Below are 21104 nucleotides of genomic sequence, written 5' to 3' on the forward strand. Positions count from 1 at the left end.
CTCCACGTGGTCCCAGTGTGACTTTTTCAATGACCAACCATCGTAGGCTCTCAGGTGGGTGGTTGCTCACTTTGAAATGTTCCACCAGTGGTGCCCCTTCGACCTCACAACGAATGCGGCTCATATGTTGCAATATGCGTGCCTTGATTTTCTGTTGGGTCTGCCCGATGTAGATCTTATGGCATGGACATAGAATGGCATAAATGACGTTGTTGGAGTTGCAATTACTGAAACATTTCAATTTCACAGTTAGATGAAGATAAGTGAAGTCTTTGGTCTGTATCGTCAGATCACAGGCCTTGCAGTGGCCGCATTTGGAGTGACCCATTACAGGTGGTAAGTTCCACAGAGTATTGATCGTGGGTTGACTCTCAGGAGATAGGAATGAATTTACGACATGATCCCTGATGCATTTGGCTTTCTTGAATGCATGAAGCGGAGTCTGGGGTTGTTTAATGTCATCGGCAACCAAATGCCAGTGTTTGTTGATAATTTTTTTGATGCTATTGCTCTTAGTGCTGAACGTCGTCACACAGACAATTCGGTTTTCTTGCTGTTCCATTCTGTTTTTGGGAACAAGTAGTTCATCTCGGGGGTAGAACCAAGCACGTTTGCGGGCCTTTTTAATCAAACGTCTAGGATAGCCACGGCTCAGTAGACGGTTCGATAGATCCTGAGACTCAGAGAAATAGTCATCCTTGGTGGAGCAGTTGCGGCGTATCCTGAGGAATTGCCCGAAGGGCAGGTTATCCCTAAGGGCACGCGGATGATGGCTGCTGTAAGCCAATAAGGAGTTCCTCTCAGCTTGTTTGCGAAACAATTTGGTGCAAAGTCTACCAGATTCAGATTCATGATATATTGTGACATCCAAAAAGTCGATAGAGTTGCTGTCTGATGTGATGGTGAATTTAACGTGCTGGGATTGCTCATTGAGCCACGTAAAGAAAATGTTCAATTGGTCTTGGTTACCATTCCATATCAACAGGATGTCGTCGATGTACCGTACCCAAAGGCCGCATTCGTTGTGAGGTCGAAGGGGCACCACTGGTGGAACATTTCAAAGTGAGCAACCACCCACCTGAGAGCCTACGATGGTTGGTCATTGAAAAAGTCACACTGGGACCACGTGGAGGCAACATTTCCAACATTCTCAATATACGAGAAATAAAGTGGATGTACTTTTTCAACTCCATTGAAACTGGCCTTAATGAATCCGATAGTTCATTCTCCCAATTGGCCACATTACCTTAGTTAATCTGATTTTTTATTACAAGCTGTCTGTCTTGCTTTACCTTCCATGGTTGGTCCACACTTCAGCCATTTCATTGTCATATATTGCTGATCATACGCTACATCTGTTCACGTACAGAGCCTATACCCTCATGTCTGAGAGGTACGCTCTATTAACCATGGCAATTGACATAAGGTTATTTTGAATTAATCGTTGAATATTTTTACATGTTGCCCTTCTGTTACTAATGCAAAATGTTGAGCTTTGGTTTATATGTCTGTTTGTATATTTTGCAATTCATTTTGTACTCTTCCACAATGTTGACCATTCGACAACATCTGCCTTTTGGGTCAGTCTCACCGGGAGCATGCCTGACCTGTTAGTCTTTTCACTAGCTTCACTCCCCCTAGCTGACTCGTTTCCATGACTCCCATATCTAACTAGGAAACGCGGCACTCGCACTGCATCTCGCTCACGGAGTAACACAGAGCCATTTACCGAGTAAGTCACTTTCCTTTGTCAGCCCGCTCCCGTTTCCCTCTGATAAACAACACGATTTATCATCCCTTCCCTTCTCACTCCCACAGACTCAACTCGCTTATTAATCGGCTGGAAATCACTGACCCAGAATATTACCGATCACTGCGATACTCTGTTGCCGCCCAAATCGGTAAGCCGCCCGTTTCATTTTATTTTATTTTATTTCACATGTGGGTTGATTCCGTCTACCGGCCCCGCAGCTTCTTCCTGATAGCCGCGACCGGCCCCAATTATTTAATTTAATATCTTTATCCCATAGACCCATCCCGCAGAGCATTAAGCCTGCCCTTGACGATTGTACTATCCCGTTCAGTGTCATCCGATGTACCGCCGCTAACTGGTAAGGTGCCGGCTTTTTCATTTTTCATTTAAATGTAATTGTTCACCAAAGCGCTGTGCCTAAAATCGCTAAGTGGCTGAATTGGATCCCCCAATCAGCCGCTGTTGTACCTTAGTTTACATTGCTCGCTCTTTTACAGATGCGGTATTCATCCACCTGTTTCTAACTCATTGTATCCGCCGTCTGAGAGCCAAGCAACGCGCTGACTTGCGGTAAGCGTCTCCCAGATGTCCCTTTACAGCCATTAGCTATTCTCCCCTGTGCACAATATTGACTATGTTCCCAGTTAAACTAACTCGGCGGCTCCACCACGCTCGGCATCTACAGTAGGCCACGTGAACGCGCACTGCCTCTTGTAGCAATTCATGTTTTAATTTAAACGTTAGTGATTCGTCCCTATGACACATCTGCTTGTGTTTAACCAACTCCCTTGCACTCAATTTTGTGTCATCGCTGTCTGCTAATACATTTGTAGCGGCGCACGTGGGTTTCTGTTCCACAAGGATTATGTCGTTTTTATTGCATGGTGATGTACTTACATATCCTCCAGATATGTTGGATGGTCTCATTTGGGGTGCCATTGTCTGCAAATGCTGTTGTAGCGGTTCGTACGGTTTCCCATTTCCAGGCCCATTCTTAAATCTGGTTTAACTGCATACGTAACGTTTATTTTTCAACTAATGATGTAAGTCGGTCAACCTTTGGCTCGACTTAAGCCTAATTGTGTCTCTACCTATGTGTTAATTCAGAGGTTGATTACCACCCTCTAATTTGGAATTACTATATCCCCATTAGGTCATTTGCCCCCACCCCCTGGTCCTGATGAAGACCCTACAGCAAGGTTAAAACGATCCTGCAACTTCAAGAGGGTCGAAACGTCGACTGTTTGGTTTTATTGTGGCAACTACACACCAATATTGTATATATGCTGTACCTGGTGTAGTATGCCTGTTTTCGAACAAGTTATTATGTGATATACAAGTTGTTGCCACCACATTGGTGTCACGTATATATGCTTAAACAACTGATTTTACTGTCACCTAATCCCTTCACTTCACGCTATCCTCACCATCACGTTCCCTCTCCTACTTTGGGGCACTGTATGACGCTAATACAGTTTATTGCATTCTATTATGTGTATATGATACTCTATCCCACTGTGAATTAAACCGTGTGGATCTGACAACATTTGTCTTTTGAATGATAATTTTTCAATTATTTAATTAGTTCCCTTGATACACTGGGACCCCTTCCTTCTAGTACATATTCAACCCAGGTCCCAGTGACTATACATGGGTACACCCCCTTGTGCATACTCCCCGATGCTCAAGGGGGCAATTATTTCACGAGCCCTGAGAGGCTCTGGAGGGCCACAGTCATTTCTTAGGGCCCGGAGAGAGGCTCCAGGCGCCAAAGTTGTGTTGAAGAGCCCAGAGAGGCTCAGGGGGACATTTTGTTGCTGCAGAGCCTGTGAGGCTCCCACATCGTGTTCGCCCCACCAGTGTTCTGAGAGCCCAGCAAGGTTCCCACATTGGCCCCATTGTTGTTCTTGAGCCCTGGCAGGCTCAAACATTGTTGCGCCAGTTGCCCAGCACTTTGTGGGCAACTGCTACGTTTAGGCTCCTGGACATTGGACACAGGGCGTCCTAGCCCCAACAAGGCCAGAGGGCCTAGGGACAGTCACAGGTGGTGACTTACGTGAGTTTGGCGCAATTGTACTTTCTATGCACCTCTGAATGTATTGTTTATGCGTCATGTGCCTTTACACCTCTGAATGAATGTCATGCATTGCATCATGTGTATGTTCTTACACCCCTACAGGTATTGTGATACATAGGTGGTTGTTTTCTCCCTAGTGCAGGTGGTGCTAGTGAGGTCCTGTTACCAGTATTTACTGGTTGTGTGCTATTTTGTGCTAAAGTAAATTTATATTTTACCTTCTAAGTGCTATTTCTGAAAGTGCTACTTCTGATTCCTGACAGTGGTCCAGGTGGCCCTGTCTTGTACATATCCCCTGTAAATTCTGCCCGTGCCTCTGGCCCATTGTAAAGTGTGTGTTTTATCTAATGTGTTTTGGTGTAATACAAAGGCTATTTTTATATAACCTTGTGTGGAGTTTCCTTTGTGGTGGGTCCTGGTTGTTTTTGCTGGGGTGCGTGCGCAAATACTTAGCCTACATCGCCTCCAAGTTTAGCCTTGCTGCTCGCGCCACGTTACCTAGAGGGTGAGCTGGGGTTATCTTGGCGTGTAACTCCCTTGCCCTGACTTGGGAGTGGTGGTCTCTAACTGACTTTGGCGAAAGCCCTGGCCAGCCAGGGATCCCATTTCCAACAGCCTCCTTGAAGGAAGTTGGAACGGTGCCGCTGCTGAGTGCCCCATTGAGTAAAGGTAGGATACAGTCTGGTAAATGCAGGCATATACTCCGCAGGACTGATGGCGCATGTGGTTTACGTTCCTTCACCAACATCAGCTTCAGGGGACGCATGGGTGATGGATGTCTGTCCTTGGTGGATGTCCTGTCCATGGGAGACGCCTTGGCCCTGGGAGGTGCCTGCTCCCTGGGAGTAGCCTTGGCCGTGGGAGACACCTTGGCCTTAGGACGTGTCCTGTCTTTGGAATGTGCCTTATCCATGGGCGGTGCTCTATCCCTGGGAGGTGCCCTGTCCATTGAAGGTGCACTGTCCTTGGGAATGGCCCTGTCATTGGGAGGTGCCCTGTCCTTGGGAGGTGCCCTGTCCTTGGGAGGTGCCCTGTCCATTGAAGGGTCCCTGTCCTTGGGACGTGCCCTGTCCTTGGGAGGTGCCCTGTCCATTGAAGGTACCCTGTCCTTGGGAGGTGCCCTGTCCTTGGGAGGTGCCCTGTCCTTGGAAGGTGCCATGTCCTTGGGAGGTGCTCTGTCCTTTGTAGGGGCCTGGTCCTTGGGAGGTGCCCTGTCCTTGGGAGAAGCACTGTCCTTGGGAGGTGCCCTGTCCTTTGTAGGGGCCTGGTCCTTGAGAGGTGCCTGCTCCTTGGGAGGAGCCGTGTCCGTGGGTGGTGTCCTGTCCTTTGCGGATGCCCTGTCCTTGGTCTGTGCCTTGTCCATTAGATGTGCCTTGTCCTTGGGAGTACCTTTTGAGGGGGATGCCTGTGTGTCCTGTGAATCTGTGCCCCCATCACCCCTTGAGGGTCCTGTGTGTCATCTCCAGGGTAGCTGATCTCGTGTTCTGTGAAAGATTTGCCTTTCCCAGGGGATGGTGTCTGTGGCCTCCGTTGCCTGCCTTGCTGCCTGTGACTGCTTCTAGTGCAATACCCTGAAAATAATGCATGTTCAGAAGTGTCACTCTCCTCTGAGCCAGTAAGTGGTGTGGATGGGGGAACAGAAGTAGAACCTTGTCCATGTGACAGTTGAATGGCTGCAGACACTGTGTTGGATAAGGACTGTACTGTCCTGTGGAGACCAGCAACATCACCATGCATTCCCTCCATGAATGCTACCACTTGCCCCAACTTCCTATCGTGGTTCAGGAATGCATTTATCAAGTTTGTTTGCCCTACACACAGCTGTCGCAGCAGATAAACCGCCTCAGCACTAAGGGCAGTTTGTGTCACAGGGGCAGAGGCAGCGGTGCCTGCACCAAAGGCCACTCTGCTCCCCCTACTCTTGCGAGCACGAGCAGTACTTTTTGCAGTTGGTGGCAGTGTGGGCCCAGTGTGCTGTGTACCGACTGAAGGTGTAGATTGTCCACTCCCTGTGTCTACCAACAGTGCTGACTCACCACCGCTGTCTGAAGATGATGATGATGGGGTCTCCACATGTGAGTCCTCAGGGATAGTCCTGTCCCCCTCTCCGGGGCTGCTCTGTTCCATCTCAGTCTGTGTTTGTGTGGTCTCTGATCCGGATGCATTGCCACCAATTCCCTCCATCGTTTGTCAGTCAGTGCCTTCGTCCAAAGCTGAAAGAGAGAGATCAGAGGTATACCTAAGTGCCACACTCACTAACTGCAAATTACAAAATCCAAACTTCCTTGACTGCTGGACAACATGTCGAACCCATCCTGCACATGAACCACCCCTCCCAGACATCCTCATGTCAAAGAATTAGTGGGCCCTATGACACATGTACATGAAACAAACAGGGCAAGTGCATGCAGACCACCACACATGTGATGCCATGGGACCTCAGACATGAATGACATGTCCTGGGCCCCTGCACTACAATGCAACTGGCATGTCCAGCTGGCTGACATGGATGCTGACTCTCACTCCGATAATCCACCAACGTGCAATAGCAGCACACCATACACACCATGGATGTCACTACTGTGTCTGACCAGCGATACATCTGTGTCTGTCCAGCGATACATGCATGTGCTCACCGCTAATTTGCTGCTGCTCCCCTCTCAGCTGTGTGGACAGGTCAGGATGTGTCACAGCTATGATACATAGCATTAGAGGGGTCATGGTACGTCATGCAAGCCGACCTGATCTTGGAATCTGCCCCAGTGTCATCTCCGCCACAGTCTTGCTGAGCCTGGAGATGTCGTCCCACCGCTTGTGGCAGTGTGTGTGTCGCCTGTTGCACACCCCCACTGCCCGTACATCATGTGCTATGGCACTCCACACGGACTTGCGATGGTGCAGCTTGACCTACCATAATGGGAGACAAGAGGGGGCAAGTCAGTGAACAGTTGGCCGTTCACACAGATAGAAGGTACAGGTATCTGTCAGCAGCCATGCACACTACAACATATGTGACTGACAGGACAATATGGCATTAGTCCATCAAGGATAGCAGGTGAGACACACACATACAAGATAGCTGTGATCGGTTGTGACCCAGCACAGCCACAAGACTGCACATGTCATGTTTGTTACCCCTAAAAGATAACACTGCGCAGAATAGAGGTCAATCAGTCAGTGACAGAACCAGGAACACATCACAGCATTCCTGGCCTGCTGGGGCATACCCACACTGCCTCCCACAGAACACCGCTCAGATTGCAGACACCAGTAGTCAGGGACCACCTCATGCACACCAATATGTCCCCCACTGCACTTACCACCCATTCATAGTGGCTGAGCACACCGTCCACAAGGACCTCCAGGTCCTCTGCACTGAAGGGACAGGACCGGATCTGTCCAACTCCCGGCATGGCAAGGTCCAGGACACTGGCACAACAGCAGCAGTTGATGGAGTGGGCAGCAGCAGCAGGTAGAGGTGATGGGTGCAGGCAGCATTTGGTGGAGTGGGCAGCAGCTGCAGTTAGAGGTGATGGATGCAGGCAGCAGTTGGTGGAGTGGGCAACAGCAGCAGATAGAGGTGAAGGGTGCAGGCAGCAGTCGCTGGAAGCAGTGGATGTGTGGTGCTCAGACTCACACATTTATAGGGCCCTGAGCTGATATCAGTGGCACACGTCTGCAGCAATTGGTGTTCCCGGCCTGCCTCATTCAAAATTAGCCAATGACTGGCCCGCTGTGGCGGTGCACGTCTTCCGCATTTTTGAAAATCGCGTACGCGTCCCGCGGTACCTGTTTCCATTGGCTGCATGTGCAAGGACCATCACGGTCACACACCGGCAACCGCATGTGCGCGCTACCGTGATGGTGCATCATTTGAAATACATCACTTGCTGGCATCCCAATGGCGGAGCACGCAGTCCGTGGGGGTGGGGCAGGCTAACAGATACATATGAATGTGCAAGTGGCAATGCCAGTTGTTATCCCCCCATTCAGTCACTTAGCAACACCCACCGCCCGGACCAGACGGTGGGTAACCGCCAATGCACATTCAGTACAGGGGCCCGCCATGCAGATTGCGGTACCCACCGCCGTTCCCCGGCGGTGACTCACCACCCATGCCCATTCAGTCCAGGGGCACGCCATGCAGATAGCGGTACCCACCACCATTCCCAAGCGGTCCCCTGGACTGAATGGGCATGGGCGGTGAGTCACCGCCGGGGAACGGCGGTGGGTACCGCTATCTGCATGGTGGGCCCCTGGACTGAATGGGCATGGGTGCTGAGTCACCGCATGGGTGGTGAGTCACCGCCTTTTCCCGGTGGTGGGTACCGCTATTTGCCTGGCGGGTCCCTGGACTGAATGGGCATGGGTGCTGAGTCACCACATGGGCGGTGAGTCACCGCCGGGGAACGGCAGTGGGTACCGCTTTCTGCATGGAGGGACATACCAACTGCCATTTCACAATGTAGATTTAAATGTTGTGGAAAGCCTGCCCCGCCCACGCGGCATGCGTGAACCTCCATGGCCGGAAACTGGATGCATTTGAAAGATGCACCCTAGCGGCAGCGCACGCATGACCACGCCGGTGTGTCCCCGCCATGGCACCCTATTCAACAGCCAATGGGAAACGCATTTGTGGAGGCTGAATGCAAGTTTGGAAATTGCGGCAGGCGTGCACTGCCAGCGCGAGACCAATTACTGCATGGTCAGGCACACATTCCGTGTTGGCAAGGGGACATGGGTGGCTGAGCAGGTACATGGTACCTGCCAACACATCATGCTGTGGCGCGGGCGCTGTCCAAGGGTGTCCATTAGGCCACCATGATCATGCAACAGGGCAGTGCTAACATTGCAAGTTACACACCCAGACCAGTGCTGAGTGCACATGCCAGGCCAGTGCACATCTGTGACAATGTAGTGATGTGGTGGCTCACATGTGACATGGGTTGGTGGTTTACATTTACACAGTTCATTGTTACCATGGACCTGCAGATTGTGTTACATGTGTGTCTGTGCATGGTATGTGCAACGACATGTGATGATGTAATGGATGCACTAAGAATTAGTTGCTGTGTGATGTATGCCTGATGGATTGCCCTCTCATGTGTCCTTGCCAGCCTATGCAAGTCTAGTCAGAGGTGCATGACCTCATGGACTGTGTTTTTATGTATTGGCATGATGCAGCACAAAGATTGGGGCCTGTGTGGATGCAGATCCACACATGAGGTGTATGTTGCACAATCAAGGCTGTCTGTGCTACATGTGGGAACATGCCTTTTGCATACACATGTCTGTGATGTCATAGTGGGGATGTCAATGTGTGGTAAGTCTACAGGTGTGCCATTGTTGTGTGCCAGGGCCAACCCACATGTAGTCTGTGGTACCATCACTGGTGAGGTCAGTCATTGTTATTGCTGTGTCTGTCATGATCACAAATGTGGGACAGCTGTGTTATGTTTACAATTGACATGTGCTACCATCCTAGGAGGACTCCGAATGTGCACCGTCCATACACTGTGCTGGAGGACATTGTGGACGACGAGGTGATACACAGATTCCGCTTGGACCGTCCCACATTGCATATCCTGGTTGCCCAACTGGAGCCCCACCTGCAGTCACGCAGGGAATATCCCTGGGCAATCACACCAACGGCCAAGGTGATGGCGGCACTTCACTTCTTCGCTACTAGCACTTTCCAGCACACAATTGGTATAGCAGGGGGGATGTCCCAACCCATGTTTAGTGTGGTACTGCATGATGTTCTGGCAGCCATGATGCTGTTTAAGGATGAATATATACGTTTTCCTGGAGCTGCGGAATTGCCAGCTGTGAAGGCTGATTTCTACGCTCTGGGTCGGATTCCACAAGTGGTGGGTGCCATTGATGGCACACATATTGGTCTGGTTCCACCACAGGCACGTGAATACATTTATCGTAATAGGAAGCATTACCACTCCATCAACGTCCAAGTGGTGTGCCAGGCCAATCAGATCATCTTGCATGTGTGTGCCAGATTTCCAGGCTCTGCACATGACTTCCACGTCCTGCGGAGCAGCATTGTGCCCCGACTGATGTCGAATATGCATCCGGAACGTGGCTGGCTTGTTGGTGAGTTGTAAGTGTCAAACACTGTGTTGTATGTGTGCCCTGCTGAACCACACCACAGTGGTATTGTTGGATGTGCCTGTCCACCTCTCCCATAGGTGGCTCTGCGTATCCAAACCTCCCATGGTTGTTGAGCCCAGTACGGAATCCCACTACCCCAGGTGAACAGCGATATAATGTTGCACATGGCAAGACACGTCGGGTGGTGGAGCACACATTCGGGCTGCTGAAGTCAAGGTTCCGCTGCCTGGACAAGACCAGAGGGGCCCTGCCTTACTCACCCGCAAAGGTCTGCAAAATCGTGGTTGCCTGCTGCATGCTCCACACCCTGGCCCTGCGCAAGAGGATCCCTCTGATCCTGGACCCTGCAGACCAACAAGTGGCTCCGCATGCTATCCCGCCCGTGTCCATTGATGATGATAGTGGAGAGGTGGAAGGTGTGGACCAGAGACGTCAGCTCATTGAGCGCTACTTCCCCTGAAGGTGGGTGTCAACGTACAGTGTTGACATGGTATGCGGGAGGGATGGTTGGTGGTGATGTCTGGATGTGTGTTGTGACTGCTGCCTGTGTTTGGCTCTGTTCTGCTTGCAAATGCGTGTGGGACATGGTAGTCATGCACGGCTCACAAATGGGTATGTTGTGACTGGTGAAAATTGTGGAGCGGATAGATAGCACAGTTGTGAAATGTGGTGTGGTGTGAAGGCTGTGATGCAGTTTCCTGACATATGTATGTTGTGCTCTTGTTCTCTCTAGGTCGTTTTGTTTTCAACATGAGTACAGACAAGCATTGTTCCTTGGACATGGTAACGTTTACATCATTGTACACCCTGTAATTAAAACATGGAGTACACACAGACATGAGTGTTTCAAGGGTGTTTATTTACAATGGTGGCAGTGTAGGTGGAGTGCATATTTACAAGATGGGGTGTGAGGATCATCAAGTTGAAAGTCATAGAGGATGAGAACATCGTGTAGAACCCACATTGTCGTGGGAACCCAGTACAACACATAAAAGCGATGGCCTGGCGGTGTGGGGGAGGATAGTTAGCAGAGTGATTCGCAGCCTCAGGGCATGGTGAAGTCAGCGCTGGCTCCTTGTCTGGTGGCTGGCTGGTGCTTTGCCACTGGTTTCAGCTGGCTGTTCCCTCTGAGGTCCCCTCTGTATTTTGGATGTAGGAGGGACTGCTGTGGGGGCAGCTTGCTCTGGAGACACATCCCTCTCTGGGGCCTCAGGGGATGTTTGTGTAATGACATCCTGCAGGCCACTGGGGATAGGAGGAGGTGGTATATGGGTTGCAGGCTGCTCCCTCCGAGATGCTGCTTGCTGCCCCATGATGTCCACTAGTTGTGCCAGCCTGTTGTCGATGGACCTCAGCAGCTGCCAGTGCTCCAGTGTGTCTTGGCATGCCTGTGCCTGTGCCTGTGCCTGTGCCTGTGCTTGCTCATAAACGTCCACAACCCTGTTGATGCCATCCAGGGCCTCGGTACCACAATTGGGTGGGTGTTGCTGGCCACCTGCCCTCCTGTCGGTAACCTGTTGCCTCACCTGGGTCCTAGCCCCGAGACTCTCCCTGATCACCTGGGATGTGGTTGGTGTTTTGTTGTCCAATGGGTCTGGGAGGGTGGGACAGGGTAGACGTGTTGCAGTGGTGGTGGTGGTGGTAGTGGCAGTACAGGTCCTGACGGCAGGGGCCACTGTTGGTGTTGTGGTCAAGGTGGTGGTGACAGCAATGTCCTGGGACCGTGAAGGCACTGGCGACACTGGTGTACTGGCCTCTTCGACGGCATCCGAGGCGTCAAGGTCATCAGCTCCAGAGAGTCCATGGTCTGAGGGGGGTGCCTGGTGTGGCCGGTTGCTGACATTTCCTGCCAGTTCACGATCACCTGTTGTACAAAGGATAGAGATTCATTGATGTGTACTGCACAGGTTGGTTGTTGTGACAATTGGGATGTCGTGTCATGCACCACAAGATTGACTAACTCATCACATTGTTGTGGTACACAGTACTGGGCATCATGACGGGTTCGGGTGGCATACGCCACTTGGCTAGGTGTCATACAGTGCTGGCCCCTCACCCAGGTACACCCCTCCCTGTGAAGATGGCTACCTCCCTGTTAGTTTGGTGATAGGGGTTGCATTGATAGCACATGGTGGAGGGACTCCATCTTGCTGGGCTGTAGGTGAAGGGAGCCTGTTGGGGGTTGTAGTGCTGGCCCCTCACCCAGGTACACCCCTCCCTGTGAAGATGGCTACCTACCTGTTAGTTTGGTGAGAGGGGTTGCATTGCTAGCACATGGTGGAGGGACTCCATCTTGCTGGGCTGTGGGTGAAGGGGCCCTGTTGGGAGTTGTAGTGCTGGCCCTTCACCCAGGTACACCCCTCCCTGTGAAGATGGCTACCTACCTGTATGTTTGGTGAGGGTGGTTGCTTTGCTAGCACATGGTGGAGGGACTTCATCTTGCTCAGGTGTGGGTGAAGGGGGCCTGTTGGGAGTTGTAGTGCTGGCTCCTCACCCAAAGAACACCCCTACCTGTGAAGATGGCTACCTACCTGTTACTTTGGTGAGGCTAGCACATGGTGGAGGGACTCCATATTGCTGGGCTGTAGGTGAAGGGGGCCTGTTGGGAGTTGTAGTGCTGGCCCCTCACCCAGGTATACCCCTCCCTGTGAAGATAGCTACCTACCTGTTACTTTGGTGAGAGGGGTTGCATTGCTAGCACATGGTGGAGGGACTCCATCTTGCTCAGCTGTGGGTGAAGGGGGCCTGTTGGGAGTTGTAGTGCTGGCCCCTCACCCAGGTACACCCTTCCCTGTGAAGATGGCTACCTACCTGTTAGTTTGGTGAGAGGGGTTGAATTGCTAGCACATGGTGGAGGGACTCCATCTTGCTGGGCTGTGGGTGAAGGGGGCCTGTTGGGAGTTGTAGTGCTGGCCCCTCACCCAGGTACACCCCTCCCTGTGAAGATGGCTACCTACCTGTAAGTTTGGTGAGGCTAGCACATGGTGGAGGGACTCCATCTTGCTGGGCTGTAGGTGAAGGGGGCCTCTTGGGAGTTGTAGTGCTGGCCCCTCACCCAGGTACACACCTCCCTGTGCAGATGGCTACCTACCTGTTATTTTGATGAGGCTAGCACATAGTGGAGGGACTCCATCTTGCTGGGCTGTAGGTGAAGTGGGCCTGTTGGGAGTTGTAGTGATGGCCCCTCACCCAGGTACACCCCTCCCTGTGAACATGGCTACCTACCTGTACGTTTGGGGAGGCTAGCACATGGTGGAGGGACTCCATCTTGCTGGGCTGTAGGTGAAGAGGGCCTGTTGGGAGTTGTAGTGCTGGCCCCTCACCCAGGTACCCCCCTCCCTGTGAAGATGGCTACCTACCTGTTACTTTGGTGATGCTAGCACGTGGTGGAGGGACTCCATCTTGCTGGGCTGTAGGTGAAGGGGGCCTGTTGAGAGTTGTAGGGCTGGCCCATCAACCAGGTACACCCCTCCCTGTGAAGATGGCTAGTTACCTGTTACTTTGGTGAGAAGGGTTGCATTGCTAGCACATGGTGGAGGGACTCCATCTTGCTGTGCTGTGGGTGAAGGGGGCATGTTGGGAGTTGTAGTGCTGGCCCCTCACCCAGGTACACCCCTCCCTGTGAACATGGCTACCTACCTGTACGTTTGGGGAGGCTAGCACATGGTGGAGGGACTCCATCTTGCTGGGCTGTAGGTGAAGAGGGCCTGTTGGGAGTTGTAGTGCTGGCCCCTCACCCAGGTACCCCCCTCCCTGTGAAGATGGCTACCTACCTGTTACTTTGGTGATGCTAGCACGTGGTGGAGGGTCTCCATCTTGCTGGGCTGTAGGTGAAGGGGGCCTGTTGAGAGTTGTAGGGCTGGCCCATCAACCAGGTACACCCCTCCCTGTGAAGATGGCTAGTTACCTGTTACTTTGGTGAGAGGGGTTGCATTGCTAGCACATGGTGGAGGGACTCCATCTTGCTGTGGGTGAAGGGGTTCTGTTGGGAGTTGTAGTGCTGCCCCCTCACCCAGGTACACCCCTCCCTGTGAAGAAGGCTACCTACCTGTTACTTTGGTGAGGCTAGCACATGGTGGAGGGACTCCATCTTGCTGGGCTGTAGGTAAAGGGGGCCTGTTGGGAATTGTAGTACTGGCTGCTTAGCCACATGTGGCCCAGGAAATGGTGGTTCCTCCGTGTGTGGGTGGTCATGGTGGATGCATTTTGTCCCTGATATTCACACATTTGGATGTATGTGTGCTCAACATGCATGGTGTGGGGCCTAGGCGGCGTATCTTAGCAGTTGTGCACGGCAGTACTTGACATTGTGATTGTGGTCATTAGGTTGTACTTACCAGCCTCCAGTCCCTCAGCTATTACTTCCAGGCTCTCCGGGTGCAGTATTCCAAGCACCTTCTCCTCCCATTCAGTGTATGGTATTGGCTGGATGGGACTGCCGGCGCCAGTACGCTCGGCCTGCTTGCAGTTCTTGGCTCTCATTGACTTCACCTTTGCCTTGAGGTCGTGCCACCGCCTTTGGATGTTTCTGTTGTTGCATGGTGCGGTCCCTGATGCGTTCACTCTGGTGACTATCCTTTCCCACATTCTGGTTTTGTTGGCCAGTGTGGTCTGTTGTACAAGGTTTCCAAACAGGTTGGGTTCTACGCGTATGATCTCATCCACCACAACTTTCATCTCACTCTCTGTGAATTTGGGCTGTTTCTTGTGGGCCATGGTGTGTGCTGTGCAGGGTGTTGGGGGTGTAGGTGTGTGGTTTCTTGTGATGGTGTTGTGGTGGATGGTGAGGTGTGTGTGTTGATGTGTGTGTGTTGATGTGCAGGTTGTTGTGTGGCTATTGGTGTATGTGGTGCTGTGCTCTGCTGTGTATGTGGTGCTGTGCTCTCCTGTGTGCCTCTTCCTCTCAGTTCTGCTGTGAGCCTCTTTCTGTCAGTTCTGCTGTGATGCAAAGGATTGTAGGGATGGGAGGGTCTCCTTTTATTTTCGTCTTTGTGGCTGTGTCCCAATGGGATCTTGCAGTCAGGTATGTTGTGGGTGTGGACCCTTGCCTGTCAGGTGTTCCAACCATGGGGGTGTGTTTTTGATGTGGGTTATTGGGGGAGGAGTGTGTTCATGGTAGGTATGTATCCTGATTTGCTGGATTGCCTAGTGCCTTGCAGCTGCCATTTGTTTGGCGGTCAGACCGCCGTGGGGGATTAGCTTTGGCCCTGCGCTGTTACTTACATTTGTCGATGTTATTTTCCGCCACAGTCGTGGAGGGGGATTCTTAACGTTGCCCTGGCGGTGTTATCCTAATCGTGCGGCCGGTCACTCCGCTGCACTGTCGGTGGTTGGGCCTGTTACTGCGGCCACTCTGTCCGACTTTGATGACATCCGTCCGCCGCGGTTGGGTTTTGCTGGAGGGGAATCATAATTGCACCGCCGGTTTCCCCACGGTGTGGTCGGACGGTCAATTCCTGCGGGACTGGCGGTCAGGACGCTTTCTGTCCACAATCCTAATCGGCCCCTTAGTAGATGCTCTCAAAAATAATTTTCCTAACTGAGCCTTCGGTCTCTACTCAATAGATTTTTCACTTCCTCATAAAGTGGCCACCTATAACCTCAATACTTTCCAAATATTCTTCTCCCTGTGTTCAGGGAATTCAAGTGTAAAGCCTGCTCCCAATAAAACATAGATGGCGTTAGCCCCTCTCAATTAGTGTTGTAAAGTCCGTATTCACCCGTTGCGTGGTACTTCCAAAAAACGTCGATAACATTGAAACCTGTTTATTCAGGAAAAAAACAGTGGGTAACTCTACTCTCCCAGCGAGTAGCTCGCCCCCTAAACACCTATTAATAGCATACCCTATGGGAAAATGCTGCGTCTACGACGCATATGCAGTAATAGTGAAGATCTGAGGGTAGTACAGAAGGAGAGTAGAGTACGATTTGAACAGAGAGGTTACCCAGTTAAGGTCATAGAAAATGCCATAACCAAATCCATGTTGTTGACAAGAGAAGACGCATTGAAAGAGAAAACGAAAGACACTAATATCCATGTTAACAGTAAGCCTGGGCGTAGTAGGCGTAGTGGGGCTACGCGAAGGTACGTGAAGTGGACCAGAAACTACGTCCACCTACGCACTTCACGTAGCCCCAATACGCGCCACCCGCCTCCCTCCCGCCCTCGCTAAATACCACCCGCCTCCCTCCCGCCCTCCCTAAATACTTTAATAATGATTTTATAAACAATAAACACCACTTACCTTGTCGGCTGCGTCTCCGGGGCTCCCTCTGGTAACGCGCCGCCATCATGGATAGTAATGCGCATGCGCGGGCGGCCGCGCATGCGCATTACTATCCATGATGGCTGCGCGGTTACCAGAGGGAGCCCCGGAGACGCAGCCGACAAGGTAAGTGGTGTTTATAGTTTATAAAATCATTATTTAAGTATTTAGGGAGGGCGGGAGGGAGGCGGGTGGCGGGCAACTTCGCTACGCCCACGGAGTGGGCGTAGTGTTGCCTGCTGCGCCTACTTCACAAATGGCGAAGTAGGCAACACTATGCCCACTCCGTGGGCGTACCGAAGTGCTACGCCCAGGGTTAGTTAACAGTATCTGTAATGAAAGTGACCAAGGCAGTGAGGATTTTAGATTGATCATGAAATACAGTAAACAACAGAAGTCACTGAACAAAATTATCCAGCAAAATTGACCTTTAGTACTAAATGACCCGGTGATTGGACCCCTGCTACCGCAGAGGGTGTCCATCACCTATAGCAAAGCACCATCTATGAGGGACATTTGAGTAAAAACTAGCCCAGAGGTCATTAACAATAGTAGCTGGTTACAGTCAAATAAAGGGTTCTACAAATGCAAAACATGCAAAGCATGTTCCCATGGTATTAACAAAAGCACATACACCGTTTAGTGCTTTTAGTGAAAAAGCTTGTAAGATCTCCAGACTGTTAACCTGCAAAACAGAATTTGCTGTCTATGTGCTGTTGTGTGCTTGTGGCCTACAGTACAAAGCAGGAAGAGGTGTGGCGCCGCGGCCAGGGCGACTGAAGCTGGAATCTGGGGACCACGGTTCGATCCCCGGCTCCGGCGGCAGGTTAGCCCAGCACCATGTGACTCTGGGCAATAGCTCGCTTAATCTTCCCGACGGCCCCCAGCGCCTAGAGACCCTTACGGGTGATTGTGCGCTTTACAAATGTGGACTTTTACAAAGGCAGCACAAAATTGCAGGTACATAAACAAGTGTTGCAACACCTGCAAGCTATCACAAATCAGGATAACACATATCCGGTGGCGCATCACTTCAGGGAGAAGCATGAATCTAACAACTCATACCTGAAGTATTACGTAATAGACGCAGTCCCCCCAGTAGGAGAGGAGGTGATTGAGGCATCAAATTAAGAAAACTGGAAACTAGATATGTATTACAGCTGGATTCCAAACATCCTGGGGGGTTGAATGCCACAGAAGATTTGCACACTTGTTTAACATGAAGAGGTACAGCACAGATTAATGGATTCAATGGGAATACTATGCAACCAATTTTTTACTTTTGATACACAGTTTTAGGAATCCATTTATTCTATGATAATTTTAGATAACTTATTTATTAGGGAAATGGTAATAGGAGTATGTATATATTTCTATATTTATTGACAGATATTTATTGGTTTTAATAGTCCTTATCTGTTTTGAGATATTTATGTATTTATACATTAAAGCATGATTTTGCACAATATTCCTATCCCTTCAATTTAGTTATCAGATGGTTATGACAGTGGATTCTCCAAATTGTGGAAAAAGGGCAAAGGTCAACAATTCCGATTGTAGGGTATCCATTGCAATATCTAGCAAATACCTGAGTAGACTCTGGGATGCCACTGTATGAACTGTAAAAAATGAGACGTGGACACTCCAAACCACCATCAAGGGCGTTCAAAAAGATAAAAAATGACATTTTTTATATATACATCACTTTTGCACTTTATAGCACCAATCACTTTGTTTTTAGGCATTGCGTATCATCATTTCAAGTCGATTAACATGAACTAATGATAAAAATGTCCTGCAGACGGGATTGATCCCCCAATTTTTCTATTAATTGTGTATGACCTGTATTTGATAGATATTAAAACGTAGAGCAACACAATTAAATAAGGTATGATGCTGCACTATAAAAACAACTCTAACCAGTGCTGTCTGGAAAAGAATAAGAAAATCAGACAAGCAATCCAACCATCGCAATGCAAAATAACAATGGATTGAATTTAAACCATTGAAAGGTAGGACTGTGTGTATTAGATATATTTTTTCTATGTTCATCACGAAGATATCACATGATGCAGACCGAATTATGCACTGTCACTTTAAATATTGCACATTCTGAACTTGCCACTGTCAGGTGATCAAGGCTCGGACCAGCTGAAACGCGTAATGGCGACTAAAGAGGAATAAAAAATTCTGCACCAAAGCTGGGACCGTGTCCGTCTCTGGATGTATCCTGTTGTTTAGTGGAGTAACCCAGTAGGTAATTATAGGTAGGACCTATTATCCATAGGAAATCCACAACATTCTATTTGGAATAACTTTGGCGCCAGTTGACGAATCTTCGCAAAATTTCAAAACTTATGGCCCACTCTGGTCCGCTCCTATCCTGAAAGTCTCGGGGTGATTCGTCAATCAGGGGCCAAGAAAAAAGGTGGGTCCCAAAACGTGATTTCCCCATGCAATTTTCCATAGGAACCTTTACTTGCAGCTACAGCCCGAAATGCTTCACGGAATTACACCAGATTTGGCAGAAAGGTAGACCTTGGTTCAAAGTCGTGCCTTTTGGTTAAATGGTGTAAATCTGTTCAGTAGTTCCTGAGAAAATAAACATTTTAATCACATATTTACCTATGGCTGCGCAGGATCCGCGCACCCTTCCGGGCATGAGCTGTATGTTAATTGGCTGTCAACACTCCAAACCAGGAAGTGTTGGCATCCATCTTGTGCCTCGGTAGAACCAAGGCACAAGAAATCAGAACAAAAACTTGAAAAACGCAAAAAGGGGGCAGAGTAGAAACACTGTGACCCCCTAGGCCTGCTTAGGCGGTCCCACAAGGACCCCCAGGGCCAAATATTATTATTATTTTTTTAAATCATCAAAATGCTGCAAAAAAAAAATAAATGAAGCGCGATCTCCCGCACTTCGATGCTAATTATCCCCTGGAGGACCAAAACCCGGGGGCATGGGCATGTTGAAAATATGGAGGTCGATTAGGATGGCGGACGGAAACGGGTACTGTCCTCCATGGTCGCGGAAAATATACTCCCGCCCGCACCGCGGAGAATCCACGGTTGCGATTAGGATATTCATGTCAAGAAACTCCGACCGCGGCGGACGGATCACATCAAACACCGTCCGCGGTGGACGGAACACATCTAACACCGTCCGCGGCGGACGGACATGACCGCGGGAACAGCCACATCTACCGCCATACCTGCGAAGGCTCCGTGTCCGCGATTAGGATAACGCCGCCTGTACCCCGGTACGCACCGCCATCCACGTCCGCGGCGGAAAGAATGCAACGAGAAACAGTGCATCAATGCGGAAGCCCAACACGAACAACATCCCTACCGTCAAACCAATGTCAAAAAGTGTGACGGAAGTAAATTGCAAACACACGAAAAAGGACAACCCCCCATCTGAAACACCAACACCAATCACAAGCCACAATGACACCCCCCCCCCCAAGTACCCAATAATGCACACTAGTCAACACACCCACCTACCACCTGACTGCCAACAACCATTGAGACATGACTATAAAATGACACACACCCACTACCACAATCCTTTGCATCACAGCATAGCTGCTAGCAAGAGGCCCAATACGACCGACAGCATACACCAATTGAAGGCACACAACCACCACCCTACCACACCCACCACACAAACACCCACCACACCATTCCTACACAACACACAACACACACCTGCACCCCCCAACTCACTCAACCCACACACTGAGCACCACACACCGTGGCACCCAAAAAAAAAACTACATTCACGGAGACCGAGTTGAAGGTAATGGTAGATGAAATTATCCGTGTTGAGCCCCACATATTCGGGGCCCAAGTCCAGCAGACCACTGTGGCGCTAAAAAATCACATGTGGGGCAGGATCGTCAGTCGGGTGAATGCGTCACGGACCGTGCCAAGGACCAAGCACGAAATACAGAGGCGGTGGCATGACATGAAAACCAGGGTGACACGGATCCGTGCCAAAAACCTTGTGAGAGCCAATCACACTGGCGGCGGCACACCCCCGGAGCCCATACCCTACACAGACTGGGAGGAAAAGGTGCTGGGCATACTGCACCCAGAGAGCCTGGACGGACTTGAGGAAGGAGAAGAGGCTGGTAAGTACAAACCAAGCACCACGACCAGAACGACCTGGTCAGCCTCGCACAACTGAGAAGACACATCTCCCAGGCCCCAACCCATGCACGTGGGCCACATACTCACCAAAATGTAAAAGGCTACCAACAGGCGCCCATGTCCACAGGGAGGGCGGTGGTGGGTGGGGTGTGTGAGAGGTCACCACTACAACTCCCAACAGGCCCCCATGTCCACAGGGTCTGTGTGAGAAGTGGGTGGGGTGTGTGAGAGAGGTGTGTGGGGTGTGTGAGAGACCAGCACTACAACTCCCAACAGGCCCCCATGTCCACAGGGAGGGGGGGGGTGTGTGGGGGGTGTGTGTGAGAGGTGTGTGGGGTGTGTGAGAGACCAGCACTACAACTCCCAACAGGCCCCCATGTCCACAGGGTGTGTGTGAGAGGTGTGTGGGGTGTGTGAGAGACCAGCACTACAACTCCCAACAGGCCCCCATGTCCACAGGGTGTGTGAGAGAGGTGGGTGGGGTGTGTGAGAGACCAGCACTACAACTCCCAACAGGCCCCCATGTCCACAGGCAGGGTGGTGGTGGGTGGGGTGTGTGAGAGGTCACCACTACAACTCCCAACAACCCCCCATGTCCACAGGGTGTGTGTGAGAGGTGGGTGGGGTGTGTGAGAGACCAGCACTACAACTCCCAACAGGCCCCCATGTCCACAGGGTGTGTGTGAGAGGTGTGTGGGGTGTGTGAGAGACCAGCACTACAACTCCCAAC

Source organism: Lissotriton helveticus, chromosome 3_1, assembly GCF_964261635.1.
Source record: "Lissotriton helveticus chromosome 3_1, aLisHel1.1, whole genome shotgun sequence".
NCBI classification, from domain to species: Eukaryota; Metazoa; Chordata; class Amphibia; order Caudata; family Salamandridae; genus Lissotriton; species Lissotriton helveticus.